Source organism: Bactrocera neohumeralis, chromosome 2 (genome assembly GCF_024586455.1).
Source record: "Bactrocera neohumeralis isolate Rockhampton chromosome 2, APGP_CSIRO_Bneo_wtdbg2-racon-allhic-juicebox.fasta_v2, whole genome shotgun sequence".
NCBI lineage: Eukaryota > Metazoa > Arthropoda > Insecta > Diptera > Tephritidae > Bactrocera > Bactrocera neohumeralis.
Genome location: NC_065919.1, coordinates 81,887,519 through 81,905,924, shown reverse-complemented (window position 1 = coordinate 81,905,924; position 18,406 = coordinate 81,887,519). Strand labels below are relative to the sequence as shown.

At 34.3% G+C, this 18,406-nt stretch overlaps 1 protein-coding gene across 3 annotated transcripts in view; it reads left to right on the top strand.

Annotated features, from left to right (window-relative positions):
• The window catches only part of LOC126761443 (forkhead box protein O), a 103,964-nt gene extending 85,901 nt beyond the window's left edge, over positions 1-18,063 (top strand). For all 3 annotated transcript variants that reach the window (XM_050477610.1, XM_050477600.1, XM_050477591.1), the window contains one exon: positions 14,356-18,063. The gene's annotated coding sequence lies outside the window, so the exon portion shown is untranslated. The remainder of the gene's footprint in view (positions 1-14,355) is intronic.
• The last annotated feature ends 343 nt before the right edge of the window (positions 18,064-18,406 follow it).

Here is an 18,406-nt window from a genome sequence, read left to right as displayed (position 1 = left end):
TCATTTGTGTTCGCTCTTTTTTTGTTGCTGGTCGCTTTGTAATTCTCGCTTTTTGCTTGACAAATTGAATTCTTACAAGCTTTTTATTTGTTTGTCTGTGCGCTTGTGTAGGTGTGTGTGTGTGTGTGTGTAATACGGCAATTAGAATCGAAAGTTTTCTGACTGGTGGCGTTGCGGTGATGCGTCATTGGTGTTTGCTTGGTCGCAAAAGTTTGACGTAAATCATGCTTGTCCAGTCAAAGTTAAAAAAACGTGGAAAATAAAATAAAAGCGGCAGCGCAGCCAAAGGAACTCCAAATGCGTTTAAACTTGTTCGCATACTTTCATTTGAGCGAATTATCTAAGCGAATTATTTGAATACTTGCGCAAGTCAATTTGCATTTGGCAGCTAATTTTTGTTTTTTTTTTGTACAGTTTATTTGTAACTTTATTTGAGACGAGATCTGGCGTCTTTATGAGAGTACTTATTTCTCAGCGGACGATTTGCATAGTAGAAATGTGGAAAATTTTCGTAGTTTATGTCATATAGTAGTTATGGGTATGGGTTGTAGCGCTTAACGGCCACAACTAGTTTGAAATTGATTTAAAAAATCATTTTTTTCATATTGGGATAGGTCACACATTTAAAATCAATTTTACAAAGTTATAAATCGATAAACTTTTTAATCGATAATTGAAGTAATTTGTGAGTTATACTCGTAGCTTTCTAAAATGTAGCCGTTCAGTTCATTAGAACTCCATTAGTTTATCTTTAAATGCGTTTTTCTCAAAACTACATATTTCGCAATTAAACCAACACAAAATAAACCGATTAATATAAAAATTGTCTTGTTTTTTTAATCCCCCAAATCGTTTTTTTTTTTCTAAGCTATGACACTAGATGTGCGCCTTATAGTTAAGCAGGAGAACTTTGGTGTTGTATAAGTTAAACAAATTTCAAATTTATTTCGAAAAAATTTTGGGAAATTCTGCCGGACTGTCCAAGTCTTTTACCGGTTAACAGCCCGGTATGTTTCGGTTATGTATACCCGAACGTATTTTTTCATATTCGTCCTCAGCAATGCGGCGAAGTGTCGAGAAAGAGCGTTCAGAGCTCGCATTCGTTACAGGAGTTGTGAAGAATATGCGAAAAAACAATGATTTATGGTGTATTGTCTACATCGCAGGTCTTCAACGTTTCCATTGCAGTATTAATTTGTTGTCTTTTAACTTTTGCATCTGCCCCAATGTCACTGCCAGTGATCCAGTTCAACTTTGAGTTTTAAACGTCGCACGACGTTATTATTATCCAGAAGACCTTTGAATCCATCTATCAAGCAGTCAAAAATATTTTCAATTTCTTTGATTTTCAAAGCAAAAACTTTTTCTGGAAGCAAGAAACTTAGTTGAAATCCATCCAATACTTCTCTAGAAAAGCCCGTCTTTAAATCTTCGTCGATTGTATCCAAAAGAGGTATGTAGACTGAGATCCTGTAGTATTCTTCGTAAGTTCTCACGCAGAAGTTTTCTCGTTTTGTTTGTCAGCCAATCTGCGGCTTGGTTTTTCTTCGTCAACTTTCAGTTCTGCCGCCATTTTTTTCGTGTCTGAAAATATGGATCGAAAATGTTCCTCAGCTTTTTGTTGTGTATTTGATGTCTTTGTCAGATCGATCGTTTTTTTCTGAAGAATTACGCTAAGTGAAAGAGTTAGAGACAGAATATAACATAGGCAAAAAAACACAATTATAAATTGAAAGTAGCAGACGGCAGCGATGAGTATCGTTGCTTTTCCCGCTATTTCCTTATTTTTCCAGGTACTAATTTTTCTATTTTGGAAAACTTGTAGCATAAACCGCGGAGAATGTATCAATCGAATATATCACAGATGGGACTGAATGCAGCATCTATTTCAAGTTCTCTATTAAGTCCCGTCGCTTCAGATTTAGCACTTTCGGTTACTGAATTGATTGCATTTATTAACAATTTATTCTGCATACATATATGCATATAACTTTTGTGGTATCTTAGCATTATTTATTATATTCAAACACGAAGACAGTCTTTAATTTTGTTTCTAAAATAAAATGGCAAATTTCTTGCTAATATTTCCGATATATTTAAATTTTTTCAGAGTAGTAAAATTACTAATAAACTATTTAGCCCTTGGAGGAGAAAATTTCCCACATTTCCCCCCTCTGAATCCGCCAGTGCTATAGATGAAGCGAATTTTGTTAAATGGCCTCCTAGCGACTACTACATATATACTATATTGCTAGATAGTTTTCAAACTTCATGACGAAACCACTTGAGTCCATCATACCGTGTTACAACAAATTAATTAAATTTTGAGAGAAAATGTGCTCACATTGTATTTTTATGGGTTAAGTAAAATATTGAAAATTTTTAGATCGGTAATTTTTTAAGTTGTGAGGGTATTAAGAATAATTTTTTTAGAGAACAAAAAAAAAATAAAATGTCTTTTAAGGAAAAAACTATAAAAAGTACAAAAATGTTTAAAAAAAAAATAATAATTTGTAAATTAAGTAAAAAAAAACTTGATTAACTAAATGTGATTAGATTGTTCTGCTGTCATTATGTGTGAGTAGCATCATTGAAAAATGGCACAAATGAAGCAAGGAGGCTTCTTCCTTAGATAGGGTTTAAAATCAATTACACTATCGTCTTGATATCTTAATAATCTTTTATATAGCTGACGGTCAAACCAGATTCTCGATGAAATTTTAGCATACTTATTTTACTTAAAGTAATTTTTCGAAAATTCAAGCAAATTCTTTTGGGCTAAATACTTGTTCAAAAATCAATATAGATATCTCAATCGACTGCTGACATAGATCCACAATTTTGTACGAATATATACTATAATTTATTAGAAATATTAAAATTAATTTTTTTTTCAAAAACCAAAATTATTTGCAAAAAACATAAGTTGCCTTATATTGCCTTGGTTTAACTGTAAACGAAGTCAGCTTGAAAATATAATAAAGCGGATCTACTCTTATAATCTCTGCCCACACACACAAATATAATTATAAGGCATCGCTGAGCTGCCCGGCGCTATCGCTATTTGTCACACTTTCAAACTTTCGGCATTTGATTAACTCAGTTCGTGCAGAATTTATTAATAAGGTAAAAATTTGGGTATTAAAATTTAATCGAACATAAAAGTTGTCAACTTAACCTCTGTGACAGGCTGGAGGCGAAAGCCAACCGGAGAGCTTGACAGCAGAAAGCAACAAAAAACGGCAAACGCTTAGGGAAGGAGTAGAATAAAGCAGAATAGAAAAATAGCAGCAAGAGCGCATGGAAAGGGCGACAATTTGGCTCACTGCACATTATATGAGACAATTTAACTTTATTAACCACCCGCCTGCGCTGTCAATATTAAATCAGATGTCCCGAAGGTTCAACTGAAAGGACAAAAAAAAAAAACTAAAAAAAAATAACGACAAGGAACTGCACATGGGAAGTAGTAAAAAAGAAGCGCAGCGTGCGCAAATACACATACGCACCAATATATATGTATGTATGTATGTGAATGGAGGAACTGTAAGAATGACGGTAACTTTGTACCCATGGCTATGTGTGCTCTATTTGATTGAATTATTCAGCGAGTTGCCAAAGAATTTGTTTCTAGCACAACTTCATTCTCTCACTTGCTTTTTTTGCATGTGATTTTCATTTCTTTTTGCCGGCTCACACCTCGCAACATGCCACTTAAAATTAAAGAAGCCAACTTTGCCACACAATTTCACCGCAACGCGTGTTGCATGAAGCACGGACGGAAGGAAGGAAGGAAAGAGGTGTGGGTGTCGCAAGTTGATGACTAAGGGACGAAGTGTTTGACACTTAGTTGCCACGTTTGCCGTGCGCTGTGATTGAAGGTGGGGAAGAGGCATTGTACTGGGCTACATAAAAAGGAAACCATGTGCCGACATTTCTGCTGGGAAATGCAATAAAGTGGGGAATTACTTGGCAGTGGTTGCTAGCGAAAGTTTTTAAACATTTTTTTCAATAATTTTTTTTTTTTTTTGTTGAAAGCCGCGACAAAGTTTGTCGCGAACGCTAAGCGGTTTTTCTAAATTTTTTGCTTTCCCATTGCTTTAAGCGCTCATTGCCGCTGCCACACAAAAGCTATTATACGCTGCTAGGATACGGCCAATTTCGATTTTTATCGCGCTTTTGTCGTTTGCTTTTTGTGCTTTGCTTGTTCTTGTTCGTCAGCTTTGAGCTTCATTTTAAAATAATAAAGAGTCGCGAAATTCTTTTGTATTGTGTCCTTGTTCTTCGTTGCGGCTTCCGGAATTCCTACACCAACAAAGTTTCTCTCATTAATAACCGCTAGGGAAATGTTGGCGCATTGCTTCTGGAGTTCTGGAGTTGGGGTGTGTTGGTTGGTGTGGCATGTTGACAACTGATTTGTGGCTGCCGCAAATTATGACACCAGCTGTCAAGTGGAACGCCAAATCATGCTGTGTCGGCAGGTTTATACGTCGTACACGTGATTTAAAAATGGTTCTGCGAATTTAAATGATGGTCACAGGCAGGTCGTTCAAAACTGGTGAAATTGCTGATTTGGTGGGAAAAGTTCGTCAAATTAGTAAAACGACGTAGTGATAAATAAAGTCACTATTTGGTGATTTTGAACCAAATATTGGGTAAATATGATTAGAAATACGAAACGACTTTTTCGACTTCCAGTAAAAGGCAGAAGTGTTTGACATGAAGGCCAAACAATTTAAAGCTTTTTGTTAAAGAAAATGGATTTATCTGAGCAACCATTCTCTGTAGTCGCCTGATCTAAGGCATTTTCCATTTGCAAACTGAAAATCAACTTGAAAGTAGCTTTTTCAAAAACAATCCTTGTAACGACATAAAAAAATCTGAGTCTAAATGCATATATTTTTAACTTTTAAATATTATATAATATGCATTTTCCTCTATATCAATGATCTATGATCTTTTCCCGAATAATTTATAACTCATTCGGACTACGTTGGACTCAGTCTTGATAACACCTATTAAATTAGTAGACCTTTCGTAGAAAAATATAAATTCTTTGAAACTAATTTCCAGAAATCGAGTTCGTTTTTTCGATTTCATTATTTCAAGACACCTATTTTTAATCACAGTAAACAAATATTCATAAAGTTGATAATTTAGACTATTTTTTAACATTATTTCGAGTCTCTATTATGTTTTTGCCCCAAAAATGTGTATGGGCCAGTTCAATTTCGGTGTAACATATACTAGTAGGTTCCTAATGACCACAAAAATACATATATAAATCGAGCTCATAATTCGGTGAAGACATTTCTTCTTGTAGGTGCGGTCGACATCTATATATTTTTTTTGCAAAATATTTAACCCATTTACCGTCGAAAAAGGCCACACGTGCATCTTATATTAACATTATTCCTTAAATACCAGCTGTTATAATTATAGCTGCTTTAAAAGTCGAGATGGTAAATGGCTGACAAAATGTTCGGATTGAATATTCTCTGTCAGATATTAAATTTCTATTCTCCTATTCTTTCAATGGCCGAAAGTTAATGGATAAACAGGAAACGATACTGCGTTTGACTAACAGATGAATGGAATTTACGCAACTTCCGTGGAAAGAGTGATGAAAATGTACACGTGTTGTCCGAAGAAAGTAAAAATTGGCTTAACAAAAAGTATTCTTTGAATTACCGTAGAAAATATTTAACTCAACTGATGCGAATGGAATTACATACCAGTTATATGAATATCAGGCACATACGTGGTACATAACATACGTAAACATATGTACGTATTATTCCGAGATATTGACCCTGCCGGCAAATGTATTTAAAAATTGAATAAAATAACAATGAGTTTTTCTTTATTCGAAATAAAATGGCTAATTTTCTCAATATTTAATAATAGTAAAAAAATTTTAAAACTAACTGCTTAAATGTTTATTAAAAGTACATAAATGTATCAATTTGTCTATTTATTTCTTAAGGAGTAATATGGGTTTCCTCGTGCAAAAAACGACCTAGTATTTTCAAAATTTTCTTTTTTATATAAAAAAAATCAAATATTTTATTCAACCATTTTATTATATCAAAAACACATATTTTTCAAAGCTTTTGTGGAGTTTCGAAGGGAAAAATACAAAACTCGATCATTAATTACTACGTCATTTTGGGCAGTCAGCAGAACTTCGAACAGGTTCATCACAAGTTAAAAGAAAATATAGCTGTTTCAATTAATATCATAAAGCCAGGAGCTGGAAGTGAAAATTGTACAGTAGTTAGCAAGGAATTTTGATAATCGACTTTGAAAACATAGTTTCAAGAAAAACGCTTTTAAAGTTTTGAGTGACTATAAAGCTGACTTCGAAGTCCAACTTTTCAAGGCTGCATCTTCAAAATTATTAGTCGGATAAATTTGATAACTTAGAACAGTATTCTTCAGCTGTTACAGAATTAAAAAAGATAATACAAAATTATTTTTGAAACCGTGAAACTAAAGTAACCTCTTAAGGGACAAAAACTGCATTTTTTTTAAAAAATGTTCTTATGTAAAAATGAAATATTTCATTAAAATTTTTTATTGTTACAAAACATACACTAGTATTAACAAAGAAATTCTGAAATTTTTGGAAAAAAATATTTTAAACTCGGCCATTGCGACGCCATTTCCAGTGACCGCTCGGAAAAAAGATGCTCCCGCGTTGGCAAAATAACTCCTTACAGGATCAACTAAAGTGAAAAAATACGTGTTTTAGCTAAAATCTTAATTTGGAACTTGGACGAAGGAAAAACCAACGAAAAATTGGATTTTTAGCATACATTTTTACAAATGAAAATTTCGCAACATTTTTTTTTAAATAGTTGTAATAGAAAAAAAATGTATCCAAGTCTTTAAGAATCGCATCTCAAAAACCTCTGTAAAATTTCATAAAGATCAGTTGAGTAGTTCTAGAGAAATCTTCCCAACCTACCTCAAAAACACAGTTTCGAGAAAAACGCGATTAAAGATGACGCACTTAGTCCAGCTAGCCTCGAGCACACAAGTTCTCAAGGCTGTATCTCCGAAACTGTTACTCGGATCAACTTGAAAAGGACAATATTATAGAGTTGTTGTAGAATTTGAAAGGACAATAAAAAAATTTTTTGAAACCTCATGTAACACTTAAAATAGATTATTTGATTGCCATAAAAACTACTGTAATTAAAGATTAATCATATAATAAAGTCTGGGTGTTAGACAAGTATCAATATATGAGTACTTTTTATTCGTTTCTAATTTGAAAAAAATTAGTTTACACTGTTTTCTCATACTCTCATAAGATTTTCTGTATTTCCTACAGGGTTTACTTGAATGCCGCTTGCAATTGTTGAGGTTCAGTGAGGTCGTTAGCGGTTGAAACACATATTATCTTGTTTGCTTAGCACCTTTTTAACACACACTTGACTTGAGGGCTCACATATCCTTCTGCAAACACATTAAGCTATGAATTACTCACACACACAGACACATACAAGCACAGCATAATGCGAGCATAAGTGCGCACTTTCATTTCAAAGCATCCCAATTCACACTTTCACACCAAGCAAAGAGTTCTACTCATAATGCTGTTGCTTTTGTTGTAGTACTTGTTGTTCCATTGTTTTCGACACGACACTTAAAAACACGTTCATCGCCTTTGGCGCTCGCATTTGTATTGTGCGAGTATTTAGAACAACGACAGACAGATTATGCGCAGCTGGCTGGGGCAACAGCTCAATGTAGTTGTAGTTGTTTGTGGCAAAAGCAGGTCGCATTCTGTTGTGCAAGTGTTTTATTTTGCTTATTTATTTTCCACTTGGCCAGCTTGATGCGCCCTTTGCTGAAGCCAGCAGCCAACGAATGCCAATTTCTCCTCAGCAAAGCAGTCAGACAGACAGCGAGTGGCGCGGTGAATGCTTACTGCACGATTCGCATTCAACAAGTGGTAATCGCGCAACGAATTTTTTTGCCAGCAAAACGTACAGACATAATCGCATAAATACTGGCAAACATATTTTACATTGCATTTGCACATAAATCCTTAAGGACTTTAAGCAGCTTCCAGAGCGAACGTTGCTGGCTGGCAGCACGCAGTTGTGTCGGATGGAGTGGCGAAGTGGAAAGCGCAGTCCCTATGTCCACACAAACACATGCACAAAGCCAGCAGTGCATCGTTATCCACTTCCATTGTCTACGCAATTCGCTATCCTGTCGCAAAATGCCACTTCAACTTGCCGCAAACGCTCTCCCACTCTCCACTCACTGCACTCCCATTCAGCGCACTTCACCGCGATTAAGTGGGCATGATTGTGGTTTTTAATGTTGCTCCTTCTGTTTCCACTTGTGCGTCCTTTTTTGCGTGCTCGCTTATTAGTATTGTTCTAGCTTATTGTTGTTGTTGTAATTGCTTTCACTGCTGCGTGTTGGCAGCGGCAACAAGTGCCCGCGCAGAGGTGTTCCCTTGCGGTGGTTGTTGACACAAATGAGTGGTTGAACTCAAACGAGCACGCACACACACCTACATGCATACATACATACATACATACACACACACACACACACTCACCTTCACAATCTCAAACAATTGACATTACCTCCAGTTTAATGTTTGTTGTTGCATGCTAAGGCATCGCGACAGTGAATGAAGAGCGTGATGAAGCGCTCTGCTAAGGACTGCGCAACGGTATGGCTGGTGGTGTGCCGTGCCACCAAGCCACATGCTTTCAATTGTGCGCTAGTCGTGCACTCGAGCTTAACTGTTATTAAATTGTCGACAATTTGTACGCACACACTCACACGCATGCACGATTTGTGACTCTTTCGTTTTTGCCACTTTGTCGTCATTAATTTCCGAAGAAAAAATTTATATTCTTCATTCCACGCGCTTTCTTATCCTCCGCTCCATTGTGCTCTGCATTATTCTTGTTTAGGTAATTGTATGCGTTGATTTGTAATTTATTGACTGCAAATTGTGGCGATATTTAATTGGCAATTTCAATTGCGGAAATTTCTTTTTAATTCTCAGATTTTGAAGTATTCGTGATTTTATATGATTGGTGGCATTACATCTTTGACGTGGCAATAGAATTTAGGACCGTTTTCTCAATGTGGGGTTTGTAACCATTTCAGAGTAAAGTTCTGGTTAACTTAACCAAGACTACTACCTTCGATAAGGTTGACCATCTGTCAGTTAAGTTCTGGTTAACTTAACCAAGACTACTTCTTCGATAAGGTTGACCATCTGTCAGTTAAGTTCTGGTTAACTTAACCAAGACTCCTTCTTTCGATAAGATTAACCATCTGTCAGTTAAGTTCTGGTTAACTTAACGAAGACTCTTTCTTACGATAAGATTAACCTGCCAGTTAAGTTCTAGTTAACTTAGCGAAGACTACTTCCTACGATAAGGTTAACCATCTATCAGTTAAGTTCTGATTAACTTAACCAAGACTCCTTCTTTCGTTCCGGTTAACCAGGAATTCACTGGCAGATGGTTGCCAACCAGTCATTGAGAAAACGGCCTTAAATACGATAAATAGTTTTATTTTTTCCTACTTTGTTTTTTCACTGAAAGTCACACTGTTCCCCGAATTCAAAAATATCCCAGTATTTGAAAGCGGATCCTGCTCGTCGTATTTCCAAATGCCTTGATTTTATTCAAGGATCAAACGATAAGATATTTATTTCAAGTCAGCAATGAAGTTTTACTAACACTCTATATTCCCATAGCTTGGTGATAGCTATAAACTGCAGAACCCGGATAGTCGCTGTTGAGTTTTTTCTGAACATAACTTTTTATCTAGTGTTATCTGTCTAAAGAAAAATTAATTGATATCAGTCCAAAGAGAACTTATTTTCAAAAGGCTGTATTTGATTCACCTTTTTCTGTTTACTATCTTTGGGCGCTGCTATCTTATTCAACAAATTCAACTTTGTTGCAAATGTTGATTTAAGAAAGCATCCAGACATATCACCAAAATGGTATAACGGCTATCCTCAGTCCTAGCATCAACTTTTTTTGCGTATTTTATACGCAGTGTCATTATTGTGAATAGCTCAAATGACATATTATATGCGAAAAGTGAAATACGAAATTAAAAATTTGTTCTTTTTTTATAGATTTTAAAAACTTAAGACACGAAATCAGTTATATTTGTTAATATAAAACTAAACTAAGGGGTTCCTAAAACTCTTTTGTGGGGAAAAAACAGAATTTCCTCACTATGGAAATAGGTGCCACAAAATAACGTATATTTCAGAAGTTTTGTTAACGCCAGGTTTCATTGCAAGTTCTATGAGTTCGTTTCAATAATTGTTTTTGTTTTCTATAGTAGGAGCAAACATTAAACTTTAATCCGCCACACCTAACCAACTCCCATTTAATGTCACTCCCACGGGACCACTGGCCAAAGTATTAGTTCATGGGAGAGAAGTAGACATTGTAGTCTCTTCTATTGTACGGACTCGCTGACGCCTAATCTGTTGTAAATGTGTCAATTGTATCATAATTACAACTGCCACTTCGCTGACAGCTTTCCACTTTACAGAGTACTCGCTCAAAAGTGCAGTCAAATCTTCCATCATGAGATTACCGTCAAGTGTGGTTTTCAGCTTTTCCCCTTATACTTGAAAACCGAGGGCAATGATGGAATACGTGTTCAGAGTCTTCACGAATATACACTCTATACACGTCGGACAATATGGCCAAAAGTCATTTGTGTAGGATTTGTATAGGTATAGCATTCATGGTCACAGAGTATTTGGATCAGGTGATAATCCAAGTCCGTGTTGTCTATCTATCGACAAATGTATGTCCGGAATCAGTCTGTGGGTAAACCGTTTTGCATGAAGTTTACCATCGTTGCTGCCACATTGCGAAGCTTTTGATTCTCTCCTCTATTTTTGCTGCGGTAGACGTTTCTGATAAGTTGTGTGTTCACGCGAATTCGTCTCTCTGGATGTCGATCGACGTCATACTGGCTAATACCTCAGCAGCGTTGTTTGATATGATTCGGAAAGCACTTATCGCTGGAAAGCCTATGCAATGCGTTAATTGGTCTGGCATATGATGATGTTTGAATAATTGGTATAGTTTGTTCGATTCGCTTTTCTTCAACACTTGGTGAAATTAGAAAAAAATTCATAATTCACCTTCGAATTAAGTATAATTAGTTCAATTCCTCTTTTTATGTCAAATTGTTAAATCAGTTTTATTATCATTTGACTTAATTAAGAACTTTTTTTTATCAGATTTCCTTGTGACACGGTATGAAGAATGCTTAGTTAGAGTACAAAGAATTTTTCCAGTGAGCAATTAAAATGTGCAATAAAATTAGTTAATTGTAAATTAAATTGAGCAAAAATTACAACTTAATTGTCTTAGGTAATTGAGTTGTTTTTATACAACATTAGCCGTTGACATATTACTCAATCATATATTGTTCTCCTTTAAAAAAAATTACATTTACAAAATATTTTAATCATTTCAGTATTTTATTATGTTATTAGATTGTTATTAAATACTGATTACTCTTAAAATTGAGGCACTGACTCCGAATTTCGGCAGAAAATTTTCATAATTTCGACTCGTTGTTGGATCGTATATCTTTCAAACTTTACTGAAGAGAAATGTCGAAAGAGCGAGAAAAATATGGCGCCGTTTGCCGTACCTTTCGGTCTACTTTTGTAGTGCCTTATTGAAAAACCCTATAATATGTTTTCAACATATTCAAAAACTTGCACTTTTTTTTGTTTCTACGAGAGAGCTTAACCTACAAATTTGAAATAAATAATTTGGACATTTAAATAACTATATACATATTTATTTCATAAACCATTTGTCACTCGTGTTCCACATAATTTCTATCTGATAACAAAATTACTACCCCCACCAGCACTGCCTACGATTTGGACCATTTTTTATTTGCGCCAAAGGCTATTTTATTACCACACTACATAAAAAATGGGTTATCTTATCGCGTCTTAGCGCAAAATTATGAGCATTCTCGCACTTCATCAAATCGCTATCAACAGAGTAACAAATTGAACTTGGGAAACAAAGGCTTTTTGCCTCGCAGGATAAACGCAAAGGCGCAAAACAACTGCCAACAGCCTAAATGTAGTGCAAATGGGCAGTTAACTAGGCGACAAATCCGCAAATGGACAGCAACTAAATTATTCATTAATTCGACTGACACTTGCCACTGCTGCCGACAGCGGCGGCCAATGATAAAGTGACAAGCGATGAGTAAGTGAGAGACTAGAGAAACGCATGAGATGGGGAGTGGACGACACTACTAGTACGGTATTATGCACAAATGTGTTTGGCGATAAAGAAGACTCAGTTGAAATTGGCGCAAGAGAAGTTAATCGCAAATATTTATATGCAAATGCGAATAGGCTTAAGATAAGTTGTCAAGCGGTTGGGCGCGTGCGATACAAAATTTAATAGGCCTAACAGCAAATAACGGCATAAATACTGCGTGTATGGGGTGGGGGGAAATGAGTAGCAATAAAATTGAGTATTGACACAAGCGTAATTCTAAAGTAAATTCTGGCGAAAATATTCACGCTTGAATGGCTGCAAATAAAATTATAAAAATATGAAAAGTTGAGCACAATTTTGAAAGGCTTTTTAGGCGCAATAATAATAATAAATCGCGCAAATTGGTGATAGTCGTAAATTTCCAGTACCACTGTGCGCCGCCCATTCGTTTGCAGAGGCGGAGTCGGCTTATTCAGTAGTCTTATTGCCGCTTATGCCTACATCTGTTCATACATATATAACTATATATTTGTACTATAAATAGTTGAGGCAATTTTATTGCCGCCGCCACCAGTCTAAAATCATAGCACTTCAGCGACTTTTACGCCTCTGTATCACCCTTCACTTCAATATGTACTTGCCCTTTGTTGCCTTAGCGCTCTTTGCTCTTTCCAATATCGCCCTGCCGCTCTGCATTGGTTGACACGCGGCGGCGCTGTCAAGTAATTGAATTTTATGTGCGAGTTGACACTTAAGTGTCGCGCATTCTGCGCATTTAAAATCTGCCATAAATGCCACAAATTGTACTTCTTGGCAGCATTTACGAGCTATTAGCGCTACTTGAACGCAAGTGCGAGTGATAGCTGAGTTGAGAGATGGAGATATGCTTGGAAAAGGGAGGCTCGCGATTTGTCAGTTGCGGTGAAGTTTAGCGGCTTGTAAGTATAGAATATGATTTTAGTCGATCCCTGGATGCTATATGCATGGCTTAAATGTTTGTATTGCACAGAAGTTTTGAAATCTCGAAGCCCAAATATGTATATAGAGAAAGTCTCAAGTTTTGTATTTCTCACCTAATTTCGTATACGGAATCATTGTGAATGTTGGAAAAGACTTACGGTGATTCAGGTTTGTCAAAAACACAACCGTAACAAAGCCTCAAAGTCGGTCGAGAGATCGTTGAAGAGGCCCTCGTTCTGTCTGACCATCGAGCATTCTAATGATGAAAATATTAAAAAAGTGAAGGATATGATGCTTGAAATTCGTCTTGCTAGACTCGTCCCGATAAAGCTGATTTTTTTCTCAAAAAGAGATCTCTTTGGGTATGCTTGATCGTGAGAGTTCCTATCCCACATACATGGAGAGCATTTTAACTACTGATAATACATGGGTTTAAGAGTTTGACATCAAACAAGTCATCAATCATCGGAATGAAGGGGAAAAAGCGGAATCGAAAAACCACGCAAAAGCCGCTCGAAAATTGAGGTGATGCTCATTGTTCTAGTCGTAGTATGGTGCATCATGAAATTGTTCAGAAAGGATAGGTGTTCGATAAAGAGTTTTATTTGGCCAGATTGAAGCATTTGCGTGAGAAAATCTTATCTTGCGTTTTTACAATTTTCGTACTTTTCTCTCTCGTTGTACAATAGCATTTCGAGTTTGTTTAGAATGAAAACAGAAAATATGGTATTCTCTCTTTCAGTTTTGAAACGGTAGAAACCAATCCATCACACATATGCATAATAATTCGATGAGAACTCGTGTTAGATTGTAAGAAGGTCTCTTCGAGTAGCTTTTGTTGGTTAGTAATATCCTCAAAATATTCTCAAATAATTTCAAGTGCCTATAAGCAGGGATCGCCTAAAAATTGAATATATTTCCATATTTATAAAACTGTATATTATAATTATTATGTAATGATGATTTATTTCTTTAGTATTCAGCTTATTCTATAATTCAGTAAATATATGTAAACAATTTTCCTCGTTATTACCACCTTTAATTAATACTTAACCTCAAAGCAAAGTCTCAAAAACTCTCTTCTAATAACCACTCTTTATTTCTCTCTTTGCAGGCTAATTTTTCTGGTCCGTGGTCGAAGCAAAACAATACAATACACATAATTACATACAGACATCTATATAAAAATTAACTGAAATTAGCTACAATAATGATTAGTACTAGTAGTAGTAAGAAATGTGTTTGTAAAATGTAGGCAACAACAATACTATAAATTTTCTGTAAATATGCATGTTATAACGTCAACTTTAGTTTGTTAAGTAACAAAAACAAAAACTAAAATTAATACATACATAAATATACTTTGTATTTCTCAGCTAAAAATAAATAATACAAAAATGCTGTACTAAAATATGTGCTAAATAAAATAAAATAAAATAAATGATAAATATAGGACGAAAAGAAAACGCTAAAAATTATGATAAATGGAATCCTGAAAGCAACGTAATACGTAATATAATATAATTAGCAAAATTTCATAAATAAAATAAATAATTAATTTTGTCTTGCTTATAACTTTTTTTTATAAAATAACTGTAATGCAAAGTATGTAGAACAGTAAAACTGAGCATAAAATGTAAAACATGTTAATACGTTTAAGTTACAACAACAAAAAAGTGTTTTCCTTATTTCTAAAATAAAAAAAAAAAACATATTTTTATTTGTGACAAAATAATAAAAAGAAAAATATTTCAGATAAAATAAAATAAAATAGTAAGCATAAATAGCGCGATAAATTTAAATGTTAAAAAGCAAAAAAATGGTTAAAAGTGTTTATAATTTTTCTTTAAGTAGTACAAAATGTAGAACGGCAACGTCATAGCTGTAAAATGTAAGCATAAATGTAAGCCAAGCAAATATACAAAAAAATAAAGGATGAATGTTTATTACACTACAAGCAAAAAGTATATATACTTGTGAGCCAAGAGCTTAGCGCGCGCATGCGCAGCGTTAGTTTAAATGGAAATTCAAATTTATATTAAATATAAATTATTAACTTATTTAGTTATTTAGTTAAGCAGCAGATTTTTAAAAAATATTTACACATTAATTACTTTGAAGTGCAGTGAGCCAGGCGACTGTAGTCATAGCTTGGGAAGGTACATACCTACCTTAATTTAATTTAAATACTAGTTTTTCATTTACGCGTCTAATTTATAAAAAACCGCCAGCACGCTGCGTTCAAACGCTTTCGCTGCGCGCAGCAAAGTGAGTAGTTGTATAGAATTTGCAGAGAGAGAGAGAGAGAGAGCGGAAAATTCCGTGAAGTGGTAAGAAGTAGAAGAGATGAAAGCGTTTAAGGGTCCATTTCTTAAAATCTGCATATAAGACAGAGTCTAAGACTATAATATTGCGAGAAGAAGTGCGTGATTGGTAGGCTAGCTTAAATCTAAAGTTGAGATCTGTTAGCAGAGTATGGTGTATACAGAAATAGATACAATTTTAGAGTCCATACGGAACTTTTTTTGATTATCAGCAAACCAACTTAATAAGTCTGTTGAATATTAGTTTCAACTATTTTCTCTTAGTTGTCTACCATCTTCGAAGTTTTGACAGAAATAATGTTGCTACTTAGTTTGAAAAAGAGACAGATCACTAGGATTGAAACTGCAGTGTCCCTTACTGTTTGCCTTTTATTTAAAATTTTTAATTTTAAAGAAAATGTCCTGCTTCGTTCTTTCAGACATATTGATTGAATGATTTTTAGCTTTCAGGAAATTGTTCCTAACCTAATACTTAGGTTAGGTCCAGGAACACTAACTGAAACTCTGCTTTTTTTATTCAAATGCCCCATTCAATGTGGAAAAAGTCCTATGCCGACTCTATATGCCATTTTAAGTTCTCTTTATGTGACAGATCGACACAACACCACTCCACATATGAACACGGCGATTTACACAAATTGATTACCTTTAAACTTCTTCTTCATATAAATTTAGAAGAGCTGTAAAACACGGTTTTGCTCAAAAACTCATGCGGCCTAATCAATGCGGAGTATATAGTCACATAAAATGCAAAACAGCGTATCAAAAAAATCGAAATTGAGTTTTTTTGTGCTTACCATTCACTACATCAATATAGCATAACATTTTCAGTTTCAGTCGTCAGATATAACCAATATATAACCGATGTATAACTACTATATAACCAATATATAACCATTTTATAACCAAAACTCAAATTTTTTTCAATATGAGTGGTTTCAATTATAACGTTTTTCCTTCGCCTGTAAACTTATGAAAAGTGATGTTACGTTATTTTGCATTTTAGGTGACGATATGTAGATTTTTTTGGAGTGGGTTTTTCAAAAATTCATGTGACATATCCCTCAAAGGGAGAACTGACGTTTCAAATCATTTTATCGTGTCTTACTGAAAATTACTTGCAACAAATTTTACGGACTTTAATTAAAAACTATTATTATTAGCTACAAATATGCCTGGCTAAATGTAGCATACCTTTAGGAGCTCAGCAAAATTATAGTTTTTCAAGATCAAGATCCTGCAGCTTTGCACCTTTCAGCTGCTTTGACAGTTTAAAAGTAACAATTGGAAATCGTTGAGAATTTATAATACAAAAACCAAAAATTTTTAAGAAAAAAGAGACCGAAAACACCATAGCATAAACCAGTACCCACCAAGAAAAAAAAAACATGGAAATTCTTATACCAATAAAGATAATAAGAGGAAAGCACTGAGACACTTTACTTAGTAACAATATCTCTCAATGCACCTGCAAGCAGTTGGAAAAGAGTTTGTAGTTAGAAATTAACTGCCTGCAATTACAAACACATACATGTACAATTAAGTTAAATTAAGCGATGAATGTGTGTTTTAAAAGTAACAATTAAGCTATGAAGAAATCTATAACCAATAAAGTTATATGTGTGTCGCTAAAGCCATAATTAACTCTAAAGAGGACCACTTGAAGTTGTCTATGCTAAAATTAGTGATAAATTAAAGATAATATTAATTTATAAAAAATTTAATAAACTGAAAATAAAATTCCGATAACTTTTGTTTTGGCGTCTTGCAGTAAGCACAAAGCTCCCACCCTTGTTGCATATTTTTCTCACCGAATGGTGCGGCTTTCTGTAAAAACAAAGTTATACCTTTAATTGAACCCATATACGTAATAGAGATACAAACTATACCGCAATTATGAACCAATAAGTAATTGAGGAAATCTCAGGTGCAGCACAATTTCAGAATAGTTATCCATAAATATAATTCAAAAGAACATTCATTTGCATTTATTTTTTGAGGACTATCAAATGTTGACCGCGGCTATGTCTCAGATGGTGCTTCCGTTCAGTCCAATTTTCGATGACTCGTTCGAGCCTTTTGACTGGTAACTGGCGAGTGAGACGCGTGATGATTTCAGTTCAGATAAAAATCAAAAGCTTTTTTGCTAAATATTTCAAAAAATATTTTAAAATTTAGTGCCCATTTTTGCAATAATTAAATTTATTATTTTACTTTACTTGCATCCTTATCGTTTTTTAAGCTCCTTAAAAATATTAACTTATCTACAGCAACACCCTAACGACAATTTTCGAAATGTATTGGATTAAATAGTAATAATTACTCTGTTTTCAAAACAAGCAGTATGCTAATGTAAAATTTGTAGTTTAATTTTAATAAATTTTTTCCTAAAAGTGCATAGTCTTTGTAAAACGACAAACAAGCAAGAATTTTGTACATATAAAATATACCTATTAATACAAATGAAATTTCAATAAAATTCACATTTGAAAAATATATTTTAATTTTTTTAGTTTTGGAAACGGATATACATACATATATGTATATAGTAAAAATGTACCAGTTTAGTATACGACATTCACTGTCGTCTTAGAACTAACATCGTCATACTTACAATGAGAGGTATTTTCAATAAAACAAGAAAAACTCCGAAACTAGAATAGCACTGAAGGGTATAAAAATATTTTTATCTTGACTTTGTTTGGTCAGTTTGTTGGGCAGTGCTATAGTGGCCCAATCTAACCAATATATTCGAATATTGTAGCAATGCCATAGATAATTATCTAAGCCGAATTTTGTGAAGATAATTTATTTCGAGATTGCAACATTTTTAGACATTAA